This window comes from Pelodiscus sinensis, chromosome 11, assembly GCF_049634645.1.
Source record: "Pelodiscus sinensis isolate JC-2024 chromosome 11, ASM4963464v1, whole genome shotgun sequence".
NCBI lineage: Eukaryota > Metazoa > Chordata > Testudines > Trionychidae > Pelodiscus > Pelodiscus sinensis.
Window position 1 is genome coordinate 7,852,215 of NC_134721.1, and position 15,956 is coordinate 7,868,170.

Consider the following 15,956-nt stretch of genomic DNA (forward strand, 5'->3'; position numbering starts at 1 on the left):
ACATGCACTTGGTCGGGGGGAGTCACGGCAGGTGAATGACACCTCATCACAGGGAGATTGTTGAGTACATATTTTAGTATTTTGCTGAACTGGGGCCTTATTTGATCATATGGGGTATGCATGTGTAACCTTTGAATGTGCTGGAGTTAACTTTGCTCCCATTTTTCAGTGTCTAAAAAGCCCAACTCTCATAAAAAAGCACACAGAGACCGAGAATTCAGTAATTTGGTGTTTTCAGAAAGACTTGCACAGGGTTCATCTCCCCACACCAAGTCCAAAAGAACAAAAGGCATTAACTTAATTCTTAATTACCAACATTTGGGAAATCTTATGATAAAGAAACACAATAACTTAACCTTCTTGCAGAAAGTATTTTATAAATCCACATCTTCACAAAAACAACAAGGCATCCTGTGTCACCTTAAAGACTAATAGACGTATTTGGGCATAAGCTTTCAAGGATCAAAACCGCTTTGTCAGATGATCCAATAAAAAGGTTTTGACCCATGAAAGCTTATGCCCAAATAAATCTCTTAGCCTTTAAGGTGCTGTAGGAGGACTCATTGTTTTTGCAGATACAAACAAACACAGCTAACCCTCTGAAACTTGTTATCTGTACAGTTACACATAAATAAAAGAAACAAATTAAATCTAAACTAGTCAGTAATCAAAGAAACATAGGTAACTCACTTCCCAACAGCTTACTTTGATGGGTAACACAGTCTTTGATCACCAAAATCCATACAATTTGCTGAGTCAAGAGCACCAAAGCAATATCTTCTCTCTTTTTGCTTGAAGAAACCTCCAACTGGAATCCATGTGGACTCTTTTTCCTCATCTGTTAAAGTCACTCATTTAGCTACGCAACTAACTAATTAGCCAACCAGTCAAAGTATGTAAATTAAAAAAAAAGAGAAGAAAAATACAAAACTGAGAACAGCAAAATCACATTTAAATAAGAGAAGAGTTGGTAAATCATGCTCTTTGAGACAATTTAATTAGGACACTGGCTAAAATCAAATAACACTGAAAGTACACAATTAAAATACAAGAAATTAGCTTTCCTTCCCAATTTCTCTTTTCTGTAATTAACATGGCCAGGGCTTCCCTGCTGGAGGATTAACAGCATCACTAACCTACTGAAAAAGTACTTCAGATATGGGGCAGCAAAACTTAGCCTGTTTTCTGCTCCAGTGGCTCTGCTCCTTGCCACCCATGCTGGGCACAGGGCCTCTCCTCTTGTAAAGTGGCTACCCTGACTACTTGCCCTCAGGGGAATCAAGTTGTGCTACAGGGAACCTACGGAGCATGCCCAAAACTACCCTGCCTAGGGGCCTGGCGAGGTAGTTGGCCCCACTGTGGGTTGTGTCAGGCTCCCTGTTGCTAGGCAAATGAACAATGAACAGTCCACACCCACTTTCCGAAAGTTCTGAGTGTGGACTGTTCATTGTTCATTTGCCTAGCAACAGGGACCCTGACACAACCTACAGTGGGGCCAACTACCTCGCCAGGCCCCTAGGCAGGGTGGTGATGGAGAGGGTGCCCTACTCTGCAGCCTGGGAAGGATTGAGGCCTCAAGCTGAAGGGGCAGAGCTGGGGCTAGGCAGCCCTCAGCAGCACATTTTTCCTCAGGCTGCCCACAGTCTGGGACTCCAGCAACTCTAGGCCCTTTTGCACCCCCTGTTGGCAGGCCTGAAAACTCACATTCAGTCCCTTTCCCTTCCCTTTCAATCTCTTAAAGAGAGTTCTTAATGAGGCATGTGGGTTACAGACTCACTCCAGTTTGTATCAGTTTATTTTCAAGATTTCTAAAGAGCAGGTATTTTTTCCCCTGAAGTTCTTGTTTATTTTTAGCGTGGCGAGTTGAATTATGGTTATCTTCCCCCTCTGATCTTATACTTTTAATGTCTTCGGCTTGATCAGCAAATTTAAAATCAAAGCAGTTCCTGTGGATTCTTAGATTAAAGTTGAAAAATGCAGTTCAGCTGTTTGTATATAAACATGCAGCAGTTATAATGAAAAAGTTACCCATAATGCTGCTGTAACTATAGTAACCTAGATACATAAAGACCTCCATTTAGCAGTGGTTAAAGCCAAATATCTATTTCTTTGAAATAGACAATGCCGTTTCTGTAATAACAATAACAGAAAAGAAATTGAGATAATAAATAAATAACCCAACTTGTTCATTCATGGGAGTGTAGAAATCAAAGACAATATTGTCAGTTGTTTTTGTTTGATAACATTTTTTTTAAACATGAAGCTTTAAAAGAGATACACAAGTGCATCCATCCATCAGGTTTAATGGATCGTGCTGTGTTTATTATCCTGAATTTTACAATTATATACTTCACTACATATTAGAAATACTGCAAAAAGCTTGGTTATAAAAAAATCTCCAATTCAGCAATTTTCAGGTTGCTTCTTAAGTTTCCAGTCTTTGGAGTAGATTTTTTTAAAATGTAGATTAGTTTGGTGTTAAGTTTCCTCTAGAAGTCTGAATACTACCTGCACCTCCCAATGCAGCAGAATTTCTAGATTGCGGAATTCTCACACGTTCAGAGACAGGGTCTTACAAAATGTTTTAGCACCATTGGGTTAAAAGAGAATGCATGGGTTATCCAGTCTAACCCTCCCACGGGTTTGATGTCTCTAAGCCATCCAAGACAAATAGCGATCCAGTCGGTACACTCATATAGATGGAAGAGGTCCGGCTGACTAGAGTTTTAATTCTGTATTGTGATCCTCTGGTGCAAACCTCCTCTCCCATGTCGTCTCATTCACTTCATATCAACCAGACAGTAATGGATGAAGTTTTTTGTACTGGACAATCCCAATGCAAAATTGTGGTTTAGGTATGTGACAAGTCTGTTGTTGACTCATCAGGTACTGGAAGATGGGAGACAAAAATAATGAAGAAGAAACAGAAGAAAGATAGGGAAAAGGGAATAATCATACTTTAAGTTCCTTTAAGTGCTAATCACTAGTTTGTGGGGGTTACATCCCAATAATATATCATTGTGTTATATGATAGAATACTAGAACTGGAAGGGAGATCAAAGTCATCAAGTCCAGTCCCTTTCCCTCACAATAGGATCAAGCACCATCTAGATCATCCCTGATAGATGTTTGTCTAACCTGCTCTTAAGTAAATCCAATGATGGAGATTCCACAACCTCCCTAGGCAATTTATTCCAGTGTTTAACCACCCTGACAGGAAGTTTTTCCTTATGTCCAACCTAAACCTCCCTTCCTGCAATTTAAGCCCATTCATTCTTGTCCTCTCATCAGAGGTTAAGGAGAACAATTTTTCTCCCTCCTTGTAATACCGCTTTAGGCACTTGAAAACCACTATCATGTCCCCCCTCAGTCTTCTCTTTTCCATACTAAACAAACCCAATTCTTTCAGTCTTCCCTCCTAGCTCATGTTTTCTAGACCTTTAATCATTTTAGTTGCTCTTCTCTGGACCCTCTCCAATTTCTTCACATCTTTCTTGAAATGTGGTGCCCAGAACTGGACATAATACTGCAGTTGAGGCCTAATCAGTGCAGAGTAGAGTAGAAGAATGACTCCTCACGTCTTGCTCACAATATTCCTGTTAATGCATCCCAGAATCATATTTGCTTTTTTGACAACAGTGTCACACTGTTGACTCATATGACTCTGTATGTGTGAAATTGATTGTTCCTTCCTAAGTGGAGTACTTTGCATTAGTCCGTTTTAAATTTTATCCTATTTACCTAAGACCATTTCTCCAGTTTATCCAGATCATTTAAAACTATGACTCCATCTTCCAAAGCACTTGAAACCCCTCCCAGCTTGATATCATATGAAAACTTTATAACCATACTCTCTATGCCAATATCTTCATTGTTGATGAAGATATTGAACAGAACTTGTTCCAAAACTGACCCCTGCAGAAACCTACTTGTTTTGCCCTTCCAGCATGACTGTGAACCATTTAGTAAATGCTCTCTGAGAATTGTTATCCAGCCAGTTATGCCCCCATCTTATAGCAGCCATATCTTGGTTGTATTTCCCTAGTTTATTAATAATAAGTTCCTTATCCTTGGTCTTCCTCTTGCTTCTAATATAATTGTAGAATGTTTTCTTGTTACCCTTTATGTCTCTGGCTAGATCTAGCTTGTTTTGTGCCTTTGCCTTTCTAATTTTGCCCATACATACTTGTGTTATTTGCTTATATTCATCCTTTGTAATTTGACCTAGTTTCCACTTTTTATATGACTGCTTTTTGAGTTTGAAATCATTTAAGATATCTTGGTTAAGCCAAGGTGGTCTCTTGCCATAGTTCCTATCTTTCCTATGCAGTGGAATAGTTTGTCTTTGGGCCCTTAAAAACTCCTTTAGAAAAACTGCTCATGTATCTTCAGTTGTTTTTTCTTATTCTCGCTTCCCATGGGACCTTACTTACCAGCTCTCTGAGTTTACTAAAGTCTGCTTTTCTGAAATCCATTATTTTTATTTTGCTGTTCTCCCTTCTACCATTCCTTAGAATTATGAACTCTATGATTTCATGATTACTTTTGCCAAAGCTGTCTTCCACTTTCAAATCGTCAACCAGTCCCTCCTTATTTGTAAAAATCAAATCTAGAATAGCTTTCCTACAGTAGCTTTCTCAACCTTCTGAAATAAAAAATTGTTTCCAAGGCATTCCAAGAACTTGTTAGATAATCTGTGCCCTGCTGTGTTAGTTTCCCAACAGATGACTGGATAGTTGAAGTCTATCACCACCAAGTCCTGTGGTTTGAAAGATTTTGTTAGTTGTTTAAAGAAAGCCTCATCCACCTCTTCTGCCTGGGTAGGTGGTCTGTAGTAGACCCCTAGCATGACATCACCCTTGTTTTTTACCCCTTTTAACCTAACCCAGAGACTCTCAACAAGTCTGTCTACTAGGTCCATCTCTACCTCAGTCCAAGTCTATACATCTTTCATATATAGGACAACGCCTCCTCCCTTTTTTTTCCTGAGTGAGCTGTACCCTCCTATACTAAAACTCCAATCATGTGTATTAACCCACCAAGTCTCTGTGGGTGTGTCTAGACTATATGGCTCCGTCAACGGAGCCATGTAAAGTAGTTTACTCAACATAGTCAATGAAGCAGGGATTTAAATAATCCCCTCTGCATTAAAATAAAAATGGCCGCCGCGCTGGGCCGACATTCAGCTGATCCGGCACAGCGTAGCAGTCTAGACACGGATCAGTCGACAAGGGAAGCCTTTGTAGACCACTCCTGTAAGCCTCATGAAACAGATCAGCTGATTGTCGGCACAGCGCGGCGGCCATTTTTATTTTAATGAAGCAGGGATTATTTAAATCCCCACTTCATTGACTATGTCGAATAAACTACTTTACATGGCTCCATTGACGGAGCCATGTAGTCTAGACACACCCTGTGATACCAAATATGTCAGAGTTATGTTTATTTACTAGCACTTCAAGTTCTTCCTGCTTATTCCCCATACCACTTGCATTTGTACACAGACAATTAAGATACTGATTTGATTTTGCTGCCTTGTCCCTTCTTTATCTCTGCTATTATAGCCAGTGGTCCCCTCACCCCATTTTTGACCCATCTCTCAAGTCTCCATGTTTTTCGCTTACCTGTGGGCTTTGGACACTTATGAATCACCCAGGCCCCTGGGCAATTGCCCCTTTTGTCCCTCCTCCCCCATTAGCGGGTTTATTCTCATTATATTCACTGGGCATTATATACCCTTATTAAGTTTGCAGATAATACCAAGCCGGGAGGAGTTGCAAGTGATTTGGAGAACAGAGTTAAAATTGAAAATGATCTAGTCAAAATGGAGAAATGGTCTGAAGTAAATAGGATGCAATTAAATAAGGACTCATGTCAAGTGCTGGGTTGAGGAAGGAACAATCAATCAGTTGCACATATACAACATGGGAAATCATTGCCTAGGAAGGAGTACCATTGAAAAGGGATCTAAGAGTTATACTGGACCACAAGCTAACTATGAGTCAGCACTGTATCACGGTCACAAAAAAAAAGAAGCAAACATAATTCTGGGATGTATTATCAGGCATGTTTGTAGATAAGACACAAGAAGTTAGATCGGGGTGGGCAAAAGGGCCTCCGTGGGATGCATCCAGCTTGCCAAGCAGGTGGATCCGGCCCGCAGAGGCCCTCCTGCTCCCCTGCCCCCAGGCCTTAATTGGCTGGGGGTGGGGGAGCATGCAAAGCCTCCCCCCACCCTACGAGCAGCACGTGGCACTTTGAGGCGCCGCACTCTGCTCGCAGGGCAGGGGAGGAGCAGAGGAGGCTTCTTGTGCTCCCCTGCCCCCAGGCCAATCAGGGCCTAGGGGCGGGGGAGCTGCATGAAGCTCCCTTCGTTCTGCCCCGGCCCTGCGAGTAGCGTGCGACGCTTCAGGGTGTCACGTGCTCATTCCAGGGCGGGAGGAGGTTTCCTGCACTCCCCCGCCCCCACAGGCCCTGATTGGCTTGAGGGTGGGGGAGCATGCCAAGCCTCTTCCAGGGAATGGGTGCCTAATGGGAAGGAGGGGCAAAGGGGATCCCCCATCCCCAGACCAATCATAGTCTGGGGGTGGGGTAGCCCCACCCCTTCCTGTTTAGGCCCCTCCCCTGAGTTAGATCTTCTGCTGTACTCCACAATGATTAGGCCTCAGCTGGAGTATTGTGGCTAGTTCTGGGTGCCATATTTTAGGAAAGATGTGGATAAATAGGAGAAAGTCCAGAAAAGAGCAACAAAATGATTAAAGGTCTAGAAAACATGATCTACTGAGGAAAACTGGATGAACTGGGTTTGTTTAGTCTTGAAAAGAGGAAGCTGTGGGTATGTCTACACTGCAGTTTTTCCGGGATACCAGAGGTATCCTGGAAAAACTCTGCTGCTTCCAGGGAATGCACCTGCTCTTCCGAGTTTTTTTCGGAAGAACAGACATGCTTTTTCAGCATCCCTGTAAACCTCTTTTTATGAAGAAGAAGGGATTTTCCAAAAAAAGGGTTTTTTCCTGACATTTGGACCTGTGTGGATGAGCCAAATGTTGGAAAAGCCTCTTCCGAAAAAAGAAGCGGAAAAAGCTACGCAAATTGCGGTTTGCAATTTGTGTAGTTTTTTCCGGAAGAGGAGTGCAGCATAGACATAGCCTGAGAGGGGAAACAATATTAGCTTTCAACTATATTAAAGATTGTTACATGGAGGAGAAGTTAAGAATTGTTCTTTTTAACCTCTGAGAATAGGTCAAGAAGCATTGGGTTTAAATTTCAGCAAGGAAGATTTAGGTTGGGCATTTGGAAAAACTTCCTGTCCAGGTGGTTAGCCACTAGAATAAATAATCTAATCTTCTGGTAAAAATCTCCATTGATGGAGATTCCACAACCTCCTTAGGCAAACATTTGTCAGGAAAGATCTACACAATACTTAATCCTGCCGTGAGTGCAGGGATTGGCCTAGATGACCTCTCGAGGTCCCTTCCAGTCCTAAGATTATAGAGACTGTCTCCTGAATGTGCTGAAGGAGCTAGAATCTTGTTTATTTTCACATAATTCCATATTTTTTCCACAGGTTCTGTGTATGATATGTGTTTCCCTTAGTGTACTGTGCCCCTTTAATGTGCATAAAAATGATCAGCCTAAATATATTACATTTTCATGTAAACAATTTTGTTCAGTTTTAATTGGAATGCATGGTTAAGGATACCATTAAAATGTTGATTACTTTGCAGTTTATAGTATCAGAGAGGTAGCTGTGTTAGTCTGGATCTGCAAAAGCGGCAAGGAGTCTTGTGGCACCTTATAGACTAACTGAAGTGTAGGAGCATAATCTTTCGTGGGTAAAGACCCACTTCATCAGATGAATGTATCTGACCAAGTGGGTCTTTGCCCACGAAAGCTTATGCTCCTACACTTCAGTTAGTCTATAAGGTGCCACAGGACTCCTCGCCGCTCTTGCAGTTTATAGTCTTTCACGGTGTTCCAAAGAACAATACACGTATGTCATGTATCCTTAAGCAATACAGATTCCAATAGCTATAATATCTCATCCCTAAAACAGTCAATTCTGATAGCATGTTAGCAAATTTCCTTCACAGTAAACTATTAATTCTATAGGGTCTGATTCTGTGCTCATATATATTGCTGTAAATCATCCATGGTGTAAACATCCATGTGAAGGGAGAACTGGGCACATCATGTATCCTGTGTACTACATGTGAATTAATCCAAAGTAATGCAATGAATTGCAACTAATTCTGAATCTGGAGGAAAGAATATAATCTCAAGTGACCAGGAAAAAACCTGGCATCCATGCCATATAAAAGTGGAATGCAATTCATAAACTGAATAATAAAAGAAGATTACAAATGCGGGTGGGAGGGTGGGTGGTGGAAACAAACATTTTGATAGAAATTGTCCACTTTCCATTAGTGTATATATAATTCCCATCAGGTCAGGGGCGAAAATGAGAGAGTAAGTAAAAATTTAAAGCACTTACATAAATAGACGAATTGAAAATCAGAAGTAGATGGCACTGTGGTCAGAATGTAATAGACATAATGACATGTTTTCAGCTAGAACATAAGTAAAAAGTTGTTTCTAAATCAATAACTTTCAAAAATTGCTACTTGCCTCTAATCAAATAGCTTTGTATTTCCATTTCAATTGCAAGTAACACGGGTTACCATAACTACAAGGAATTATCAACTCCGTCTAGATTGATATAATTTCTGAATATCTGTATCCCAATAGCTGGAATGTGTCCCACTTTCGCTCCAACTTTGAAGCCGCAAAATCAGTTGTAAACGTGGATTCTGGGGTTGTGTTCATGAATGGCTGCCTCCACACCATCTACACTCCTGTTATCTAGATACAGGAAGTCCCCAACTCACAAATGAGTTGTGTTCCAAAGTCAGTTTGTAAGTCAGTTGTTTGGAACACATTTTTCCATAGAAACAATGTTATAAAAGGTGATTAGGTTCCCAGGCCATCCCACAAAAGCCTATTTAACCCATAATGTAGCTGAAATACTGTTTGTTTGCAATGGAAAATAGTTTTTTTTTAACCTTGAATGCAGGTGTTTGAGGAAAGGTAGGGTTAGTTAGACGAGGATAAGAAGGTTGGTAAAGATTCTGATGGGAATTCTGCATACCCTCCGGCTGCCATCCCTTCTCTGGAATCTCGGCACAGGCACTGTCTCCTGTCTCGGTTGTATCTAGCTCCCTCTTACCAGGAGGCAGCCAGTGCTGCGAGGATGGGCCAGAGGACTCTGGAGGAGCAGTGTGTGTGTGTGGGGTGGGGGGGCTATGTATCCGGCAGCTGGCATTTTCCCCTTCAAAGCACTGCTTCTCTCCAGCCACTGGCTGTGCAACCATGCCCTGCACCTCCGGAGTCCTCCGGCCAGCTCTCGCACCGCTTGCCACCGCCTGTGCCTCTTGCCTGCTCTCCTGAGAGGCTGCAGCTGAGCTTTTGTGTATGTGTGTGGATGTTTGTAGCCCGTACAGAGAAAAAGACTGAGATGCCAGAAGGGTCAGAACTAGAGAGCATGGATATGTCATTCCATATATTGCACTCAAGAAGGGTACCCACCACCGTTCCCTCTAAGCTGCAGGGCAGCACAGCTTCACAGGTGATTAATCAGTCCTGCCCAGTTAGAGGCTGTCTGGGCGGGGCTTATTAATCACCTTTGAAGCTGTGCTGCCGCACAGCGTAGAGGGAACACCGGTGCCCACCTATGCAAACCAAGCATCAAAGGTGGATCCAGGGTTTGTCATGCTTTTATGTAGCTTGCTTTTAGCCTGTCTGCTCTGTTATTAGTGTTGTAATTTCTGTTGGCCTTTCTAAGGGGAGCAGATATCCTTGGCACAGCTCTGTCCCTGTCTCTCGGTTTGTCTGGTAGCATACAAATATTCATTATAATTCTTCAAAGACATGCCTTGGGAGGGACTTCTGAATTCTGTCTACTGTGTTTTCATACATCCACCAGAACTCAAAAGGCGGGCCCAGTCTGACAGCCATTACTCACATGATTTCTCCACACTTACACAGTTGGACAATTCATGTGCATAAGGGTTGCAGAGTCAGACTCCAGGTTTGAATTGTTTGGGACCTATTACTCCTCTGCATACATCCTTCCCAGCTAAATGCATCCTAAGATAGCCATCGATTTTACAAACGTTTCCAATCACTGATTTTGCTTAACCCAGGAGAACTTTGTACATAACTTGCACATTACTTGCTCAATGTATTTAGGGCTCTCTCTCTCTGCCTGTATAATGTTCATGAGCAGGCCCACCAATGGGGAGTTGGGGGGGCTGCAAAAAGAACAACTGCCCCAAGACTTGTCCATTCAAAAGGGTCCAGGGATCCCAGCCTCCTCCACTGTCACTGCAGCAGCGGCAAGCCCTTTAAATTGCCTCTGTTGCAACTTGAGGGCTGCCTGGGGAGATGGGAGGGATTGGGAGAGGCTGTGCCACGGTCCAGGCAGTGCTGAGGACTGGCTGCCCCCAGCCCTGCCCCTTCCACCTGAGGCCCCACCCAGGGCATGTCTAGACTACATGGTTCCGTCGATAGAGCCATGTAGATTAGGGTTGTAGGCAAAGGAAAATGAAGCAGGGATTTAAATAATCACCGCTACATTTAAATTAAAATGGCTGCCACGCTGAGCCGATCAGCTGTTTGGTGGCACAGCTCTGTAGTCTGGATGCTCCGCGGTCGACATCAAAGGCATTTGTCGACCTCCTCGTTATGCCTTGTGAGATGAGGTTTACCGGGGAGGTCGACAAATGCCTTTGATGTCAACCGTGGAGTGTCCAGACTACAGTGCTGTGCTGCCAAACAGCTGATCGGCACAGCGCGGCAGCCATTTTAATTTAAATGAAGCGGCGATTATTTAAATCGCTGCTTCATTTCCCTTTGCCGAGTAAACAAATCTACATGGCTCCATCGACGGAGCCATGTAGTCTAGACGTGCCCCCATTCTCCAAGCACAGAGTGGGACCCGGTGTGTCTATCAGCTCTCCTGTTCATGAGTAGGGAAAGATTTGAAAATGCTTATGCTTCTCTCTCTCTCTCACTCACTCATGCCCATCCGTCATTTGTGCAAATTTCAGTGTCAACAAAACAATCAACATTTTGAAATTTGAACTCTATCCAGGAGCTAATCAGTTTCCTCATATGCATTGCTTAGCAAATCTGAAGGGAGAAAAGTGTGAATTCTGTTGCTGTAAATTGTGAACAATTTTCTGAGATGAGCTGATACTTAGTTCTTTGAATGGCTTGAGCTACTTGTGATCGAACACAAAGACCACATGGTCTGGAGGGGGATGGCAGAAGACAAATCGCTTGATCGTTGTCTTCGGTCCACCCTGTCTGGGGCACCTGGTGCTGGCCGCTGTCGACAGACAGGATACTGGGCTAGATGGACCTTTGGTCTGACACAGTACGGCCGTTCTTATGTTCTTATGTTCTTATGGTCTATGTTCCCTGAACTGCATAACTTCTATAATAGGGAGGAGGACTGGAAAAAGTGGGTACATCTGTGAATCTCTCATGGAGAGATAGGGCGTAAGACGAAAGTTTCCGTTAATCATGACTAAGGCCTTATAGAAACATTTTAACTCTTTTTTTTTGGTTGTGTAATTAATTCCACTACGACTTAAAATACAGCAAGATCATTGACCGAGTACAGATTTAATTGTGTTTTCTGGTCACAGTCACACAGAGGGCTGTCCTTTGCATGTGTGGCCCTAGTTGCAAAGTAGGTGGCTATGGAACTTCGCCGTCAGTTTCACCCTGATGTAGTTACAAAGAATTGTATGGTATAACTTTTGTTTTATAGAATGCAGGGAAAAAAACATGTACCTTGCTTTCTAGGCAAAAAATGTATTTGATTTAAATTAGCTTTTAATCATCAGTCCAATTTTTGTGATTTGTTTAGTATGTCCCCTGAAAGAATGCGACAAGAGCTGTATAAATCCACTTTCTATTTTGTCCTGGCTACACTGGGCCACTAGCAGGGTGAAACTAGAGAATAACAGCATGGAACTCCTACCAAACATCATTAGGTTACTACAGATGACTTTGAGAGTTTTCTAATCACTTAAAACATTCTGTCAAACTAGATTAGCCTCTGTTCAGGCTCTATTAGAATTAAGCGTCCCTTGTGTAGAGCCACTTAAGTGTGGATATCTCAAAATCTTTTCTCCCAGGCAACCTGTGTTCTACTGCTTATAGATCCTTTGTCCTCTAGTTATGTACAGTTAGCAGAGTACATGGTACCTGGAAGGTCTGAATAGAGGCTGAACCTCTCTAAGTGAGGACTCTGGTCTGTCAGCATAGACCACGGAGGTCCCAGGACCAGAGTCCAAGTGGAGGGTTGACGGCTGGCAGAGCAGTGAGCTGCCAGTGGGGCTGGAAGCCTGGCAGAGGGACTGCCTGGTGGAGAGAGGAGCCCGGCAGGCAGCAGTGGGGCTGCCCAGCTGGGCCAGGAATCCTGGAAGGGCCAGCAGGATGTGGGGGCAGGAGCTGGTGACAGAGGCGGGAGCCAGCCAGCCTAGGGTTGGGGGGCAGCTGGTAGCAGCAAGGCCAAAAATAATGATCTCTCTTGGTCTGGTGAAATCCATCATCTAGGATCAGTCAGGTCCCAAGGGTGCTAGACCAGGGAGGTCCAACCTCTGTATCTTAAAGATTTACTTCCACTATGGGATCCACTGGTCATTCTTCACGGACTTCCTTTTGATTCTTTAGTAGTGTTCTCCCTGGGTATGTCTACTCTACCCCGCTAGTTCGAACTAGCGGGGTAATGTAGGCATACCGCACTTGCAAATGAAACCCGGGATTTGAATTTCCCGGGCTTCATTTGCATAAGCCGGGCGCCGCCATTTTTAAATCCCGGCTGGTTTGAACCCCGTGCCGCGCGGCTACATGCAGCACGAACTAGGTAGTTCGGACTAGGGTTCCTAGTTCGAACTACCGTTACTCCTCGTGGAATGAGGAGTAACGGTAGTTTGAACTAGGAAGCCTAGTTCGAACTACCTAGTTCGTGCTGCACGTAGCCGCGCGGCACAGGGTTCGAACCAGCCGGGATTTAAAAATGGCGGCGCCCGGCTTATGCAAATGAAGCCCGGGAAATTCAAATCCCGGGCTTCATTTGCAAGTGCAGTATGCCTACATTACCCTCCTACTTCGAATTAGGAGGGTAGTATAGACATACCCCCTGTGTGTTCAGGGCCGGGGCTGTGCAAGATACACCTAGTACTGCACCATCTCTCTCTCTCTCTCTCTCTCTTTTCTTCTTTGCAGCACTCTCTTTGCACAAAATAAAAACGTCTTCTGCTCTGTGCTGCTGTGCACTATTCTGAGCTACCATATCTTTTTGCCCCCTTGAACAATAGGGCCTTTTTTAGCCCAGTAGATTCCCAAGTACAATTGTCAACCCTCCAGGATTCTCCTGGAGCCTCTAGGATTGGTCTTTATTTAACGACTTTTATCTGTAATGAGACCTCCAGGAATATATCCAACCAAAACTGGAAACCCTATTCCCCGGTAGGAAAACTTTAGTCCTTTGCTTTTCATCTACTTCCCTATCTTCTCCTTTCCCTGGAGAAGGAATTTTAATGCGGGTGAGGAGAGATGAGATTTTCTTTCTCCAGTCAAAATGCCAATCAAATCGATTGCATGCTTCTCTTAGTTGGCATATCAGAAGATGACACATCCAACAAACTGGGGTGTTTACTTTGTCTCTGATGTCTTCTCTCCAGTTTCTTGTCCTTTTCTTTTAAAAGGCATCTAAGTGTTTTTATTCTCTGCCTGTTAAAAATCCCACAGAGAAAAAGTAGCTTTAATACTAAAAGCAGACAGAATTTCTCTACCATCTCTACCGAAGCAACCATAATCAATTTTCCACAAAGAGTGAAAACAGCTCAGAAGCCTCACCGAAACGTGTGTGTGTGTGTGTGTGTGTGTGTGTGTGTGTGTGTGTGTGTGTAGCGAGCTGAGCCTCTAGGCAAGGCGGGGGAGGGACTGTCTCCACAGCCGCTGAAGGGGCAGGGCTGCGGCTAGCCTCCCCCAGTCTGCCTTCAGTGCCACCCAGAATACGCCACACCTACCCCAGGCAGTCCACAAAGCCTGCCAGGAGCATGCAGCATGGGGCTCTAGAAGTGATTTAAAGGGTAGCAGCAGCCAGGAGCCCTGGACCCTTTTGGATCACTGGGCTCCAGAGCAGGTGCCCCTTTGCCTCCCTTCATTAGTGGGCTTCATAGAGAAAATATACAATACATACTTGGTTAAGAAATCAATAAACTAGACCCCAGTCCTGCAAATCCCTGCTCATGTGAGTAGGCCTTATTCTAACTAGTACTGCCACTGGAGTTTTTCTTCGCACAGCACACAGTCAACCTGTGGAACTCCTTGCCAGAGGAGGTTGTGAATAACAGGATTTTAACAGGGTTCAAAAAAAAAAAACTGGATACATTCATGGTGATTAGGTCCATCAATGGCTATTATCCAGGATGGGTAGGAATGGTGTCCCTAGCCTCTGCCAGAGGCTGGGAATGGGTGACAGGATAGGAATTGTTTGAAGATTCCCTCTGGTGTTCCCTCCCTCTGGGGCATCTGGCATTGGCCACTGTAGGCAGACAGAATAATGGTCTGGATGGACTTTTGGTCTGACCCAATATGGCTGCCCTTATGTTCTTATATCAAAGAATCCTTAAGAGTAGAAGAGCAACTTCCACGAGTAAACCTCTATGCGATTGGTCCATAGTCTGTGCAATACATCGGTAGTAAAATTCACAGTCACTCAGAAAGCTTAACTGAACATTGACACTAGAGGAGAAAAGTATAGTGCCATAAGAACATTGAAAGTTAATGCTTTGGGATGGAAGTTTGACATGCATTCATTAGTTTAGCTCTGCTCCTGTTGAAGTCAAAGGGACTTTTATCATTGACTTTAATGGAAGCAAATTTATACCATGGCTTCTGGAAATCCTACTCTTACCCTTGACATTTTAGTTTCCATGAAACTCTATGATACCCAACAATGGTAATTTTTCATGGATATCTAGAGGGAGTGGGAAGAGTTTCATCAATTTCATTTTGGAGAATGATGCTGGTTTGTTTGATTGTTGATGCAAAACCTACTTCCGAAACGATTCTGAATCTGAGGCAGGCAGACGGTAGAGCCTGGAGGTTAGGGTACTAGCCGGGGATAGGAGACACTGTAACTCCGTGCTCTACCAACTTTGTATGATCTGAAATATTAACATCCTGCTCTGAATAAGGCAGGGTAGAACTACCACTGGGTCTCCTATGACCCAATCCAGTGAATAGGCTTTAGTTTTGTTCCAATGCAGAATGAAAATACATTTTCAAGCTTGCAAAAGTTGCTACAAAACAGACATGTGGTCCTCCAGTGAGCCTGTTCCCATTGATATCACTGGTAGACCTATGTGGCGGAAAATTGTATCTGCTCAGGAGAATTTGCAATACAGGTGCAAGCATCTGAAACACTTGAACATGTTTTATGGCCATAAATATAGAGGCTCTATTTCACAGGCATGGGAAAGCTATAATATGCACACTTGAAAGATTCATTGCATCTGAAATTTGCATCAAGGGCTGTAATTTCTACCAAGTTATGCACCTGCTTCAGATAGCTCTTTTGGGAATATGAGAGAAATGGTCCCATGCACAGTGGTGTTAGAAAGTGTGTATGTTTGTCCAGCAACAGAATACACAAATCAAGCTGCTTATTACAAATAGTCCTCCTGGGCTATTTAGTCATAAAATGATGCCTTTCTCCATTGTCCTCAATAGGGACAATGCTGTTCCAAGGAGAGAGATCTCAGAGGGGTAGCCGTGTTAATCTGTAATGGTAGGTCTACACAGCATGCTTATTTCAAAATAAACTGTTTCAATTTTTTTTCTGAAATAGCTTATTGCAAAATAGCTCATCTACA

At 43.4% G+C, this 15,956-nt stretch overlaps 1 protein-coding gene and 1 long non-coding RNA gene across 4 annotated transcripts in view; one reads left to right on the plus strand and one right to left on the minus strand.

Moving 5' to 3' along the window:
- LOC142830907 (uncharacterized) overlaps window positions 1–1,366 on the minus strand; it is a 41,149-nt gene extending 39,783 nt beyond the window's left edge. Inside the window, exons 1-2 of one of the 3 annotated variants that reach the window (XR_012906442.1) lie at window positions 1,137–1,366; window positions 691–838 (exon numbers count right to left, since the gene is read on the minus strand). This is a non-coding gene — a long non-coding RNA (uncharacterized LOC142830907). Of the gene's footprint in view, window positions 1–690 lie in introns of all 3 variants that reach the window. The other 2 variants (XR_012906441.1, XR_012906440.1) reach the window with 2 other exon arrangements.
- TAFA1 (TAFA chemokine like family member 1) overlaps window positions 1–15,956 on the plus strand; it is a 408,995-nt gene that overhangs the window by 255,042 nt on the left and 137,997 nt on the right. The gene's annotated exons all lie outside the window — the stretch shown is intronic.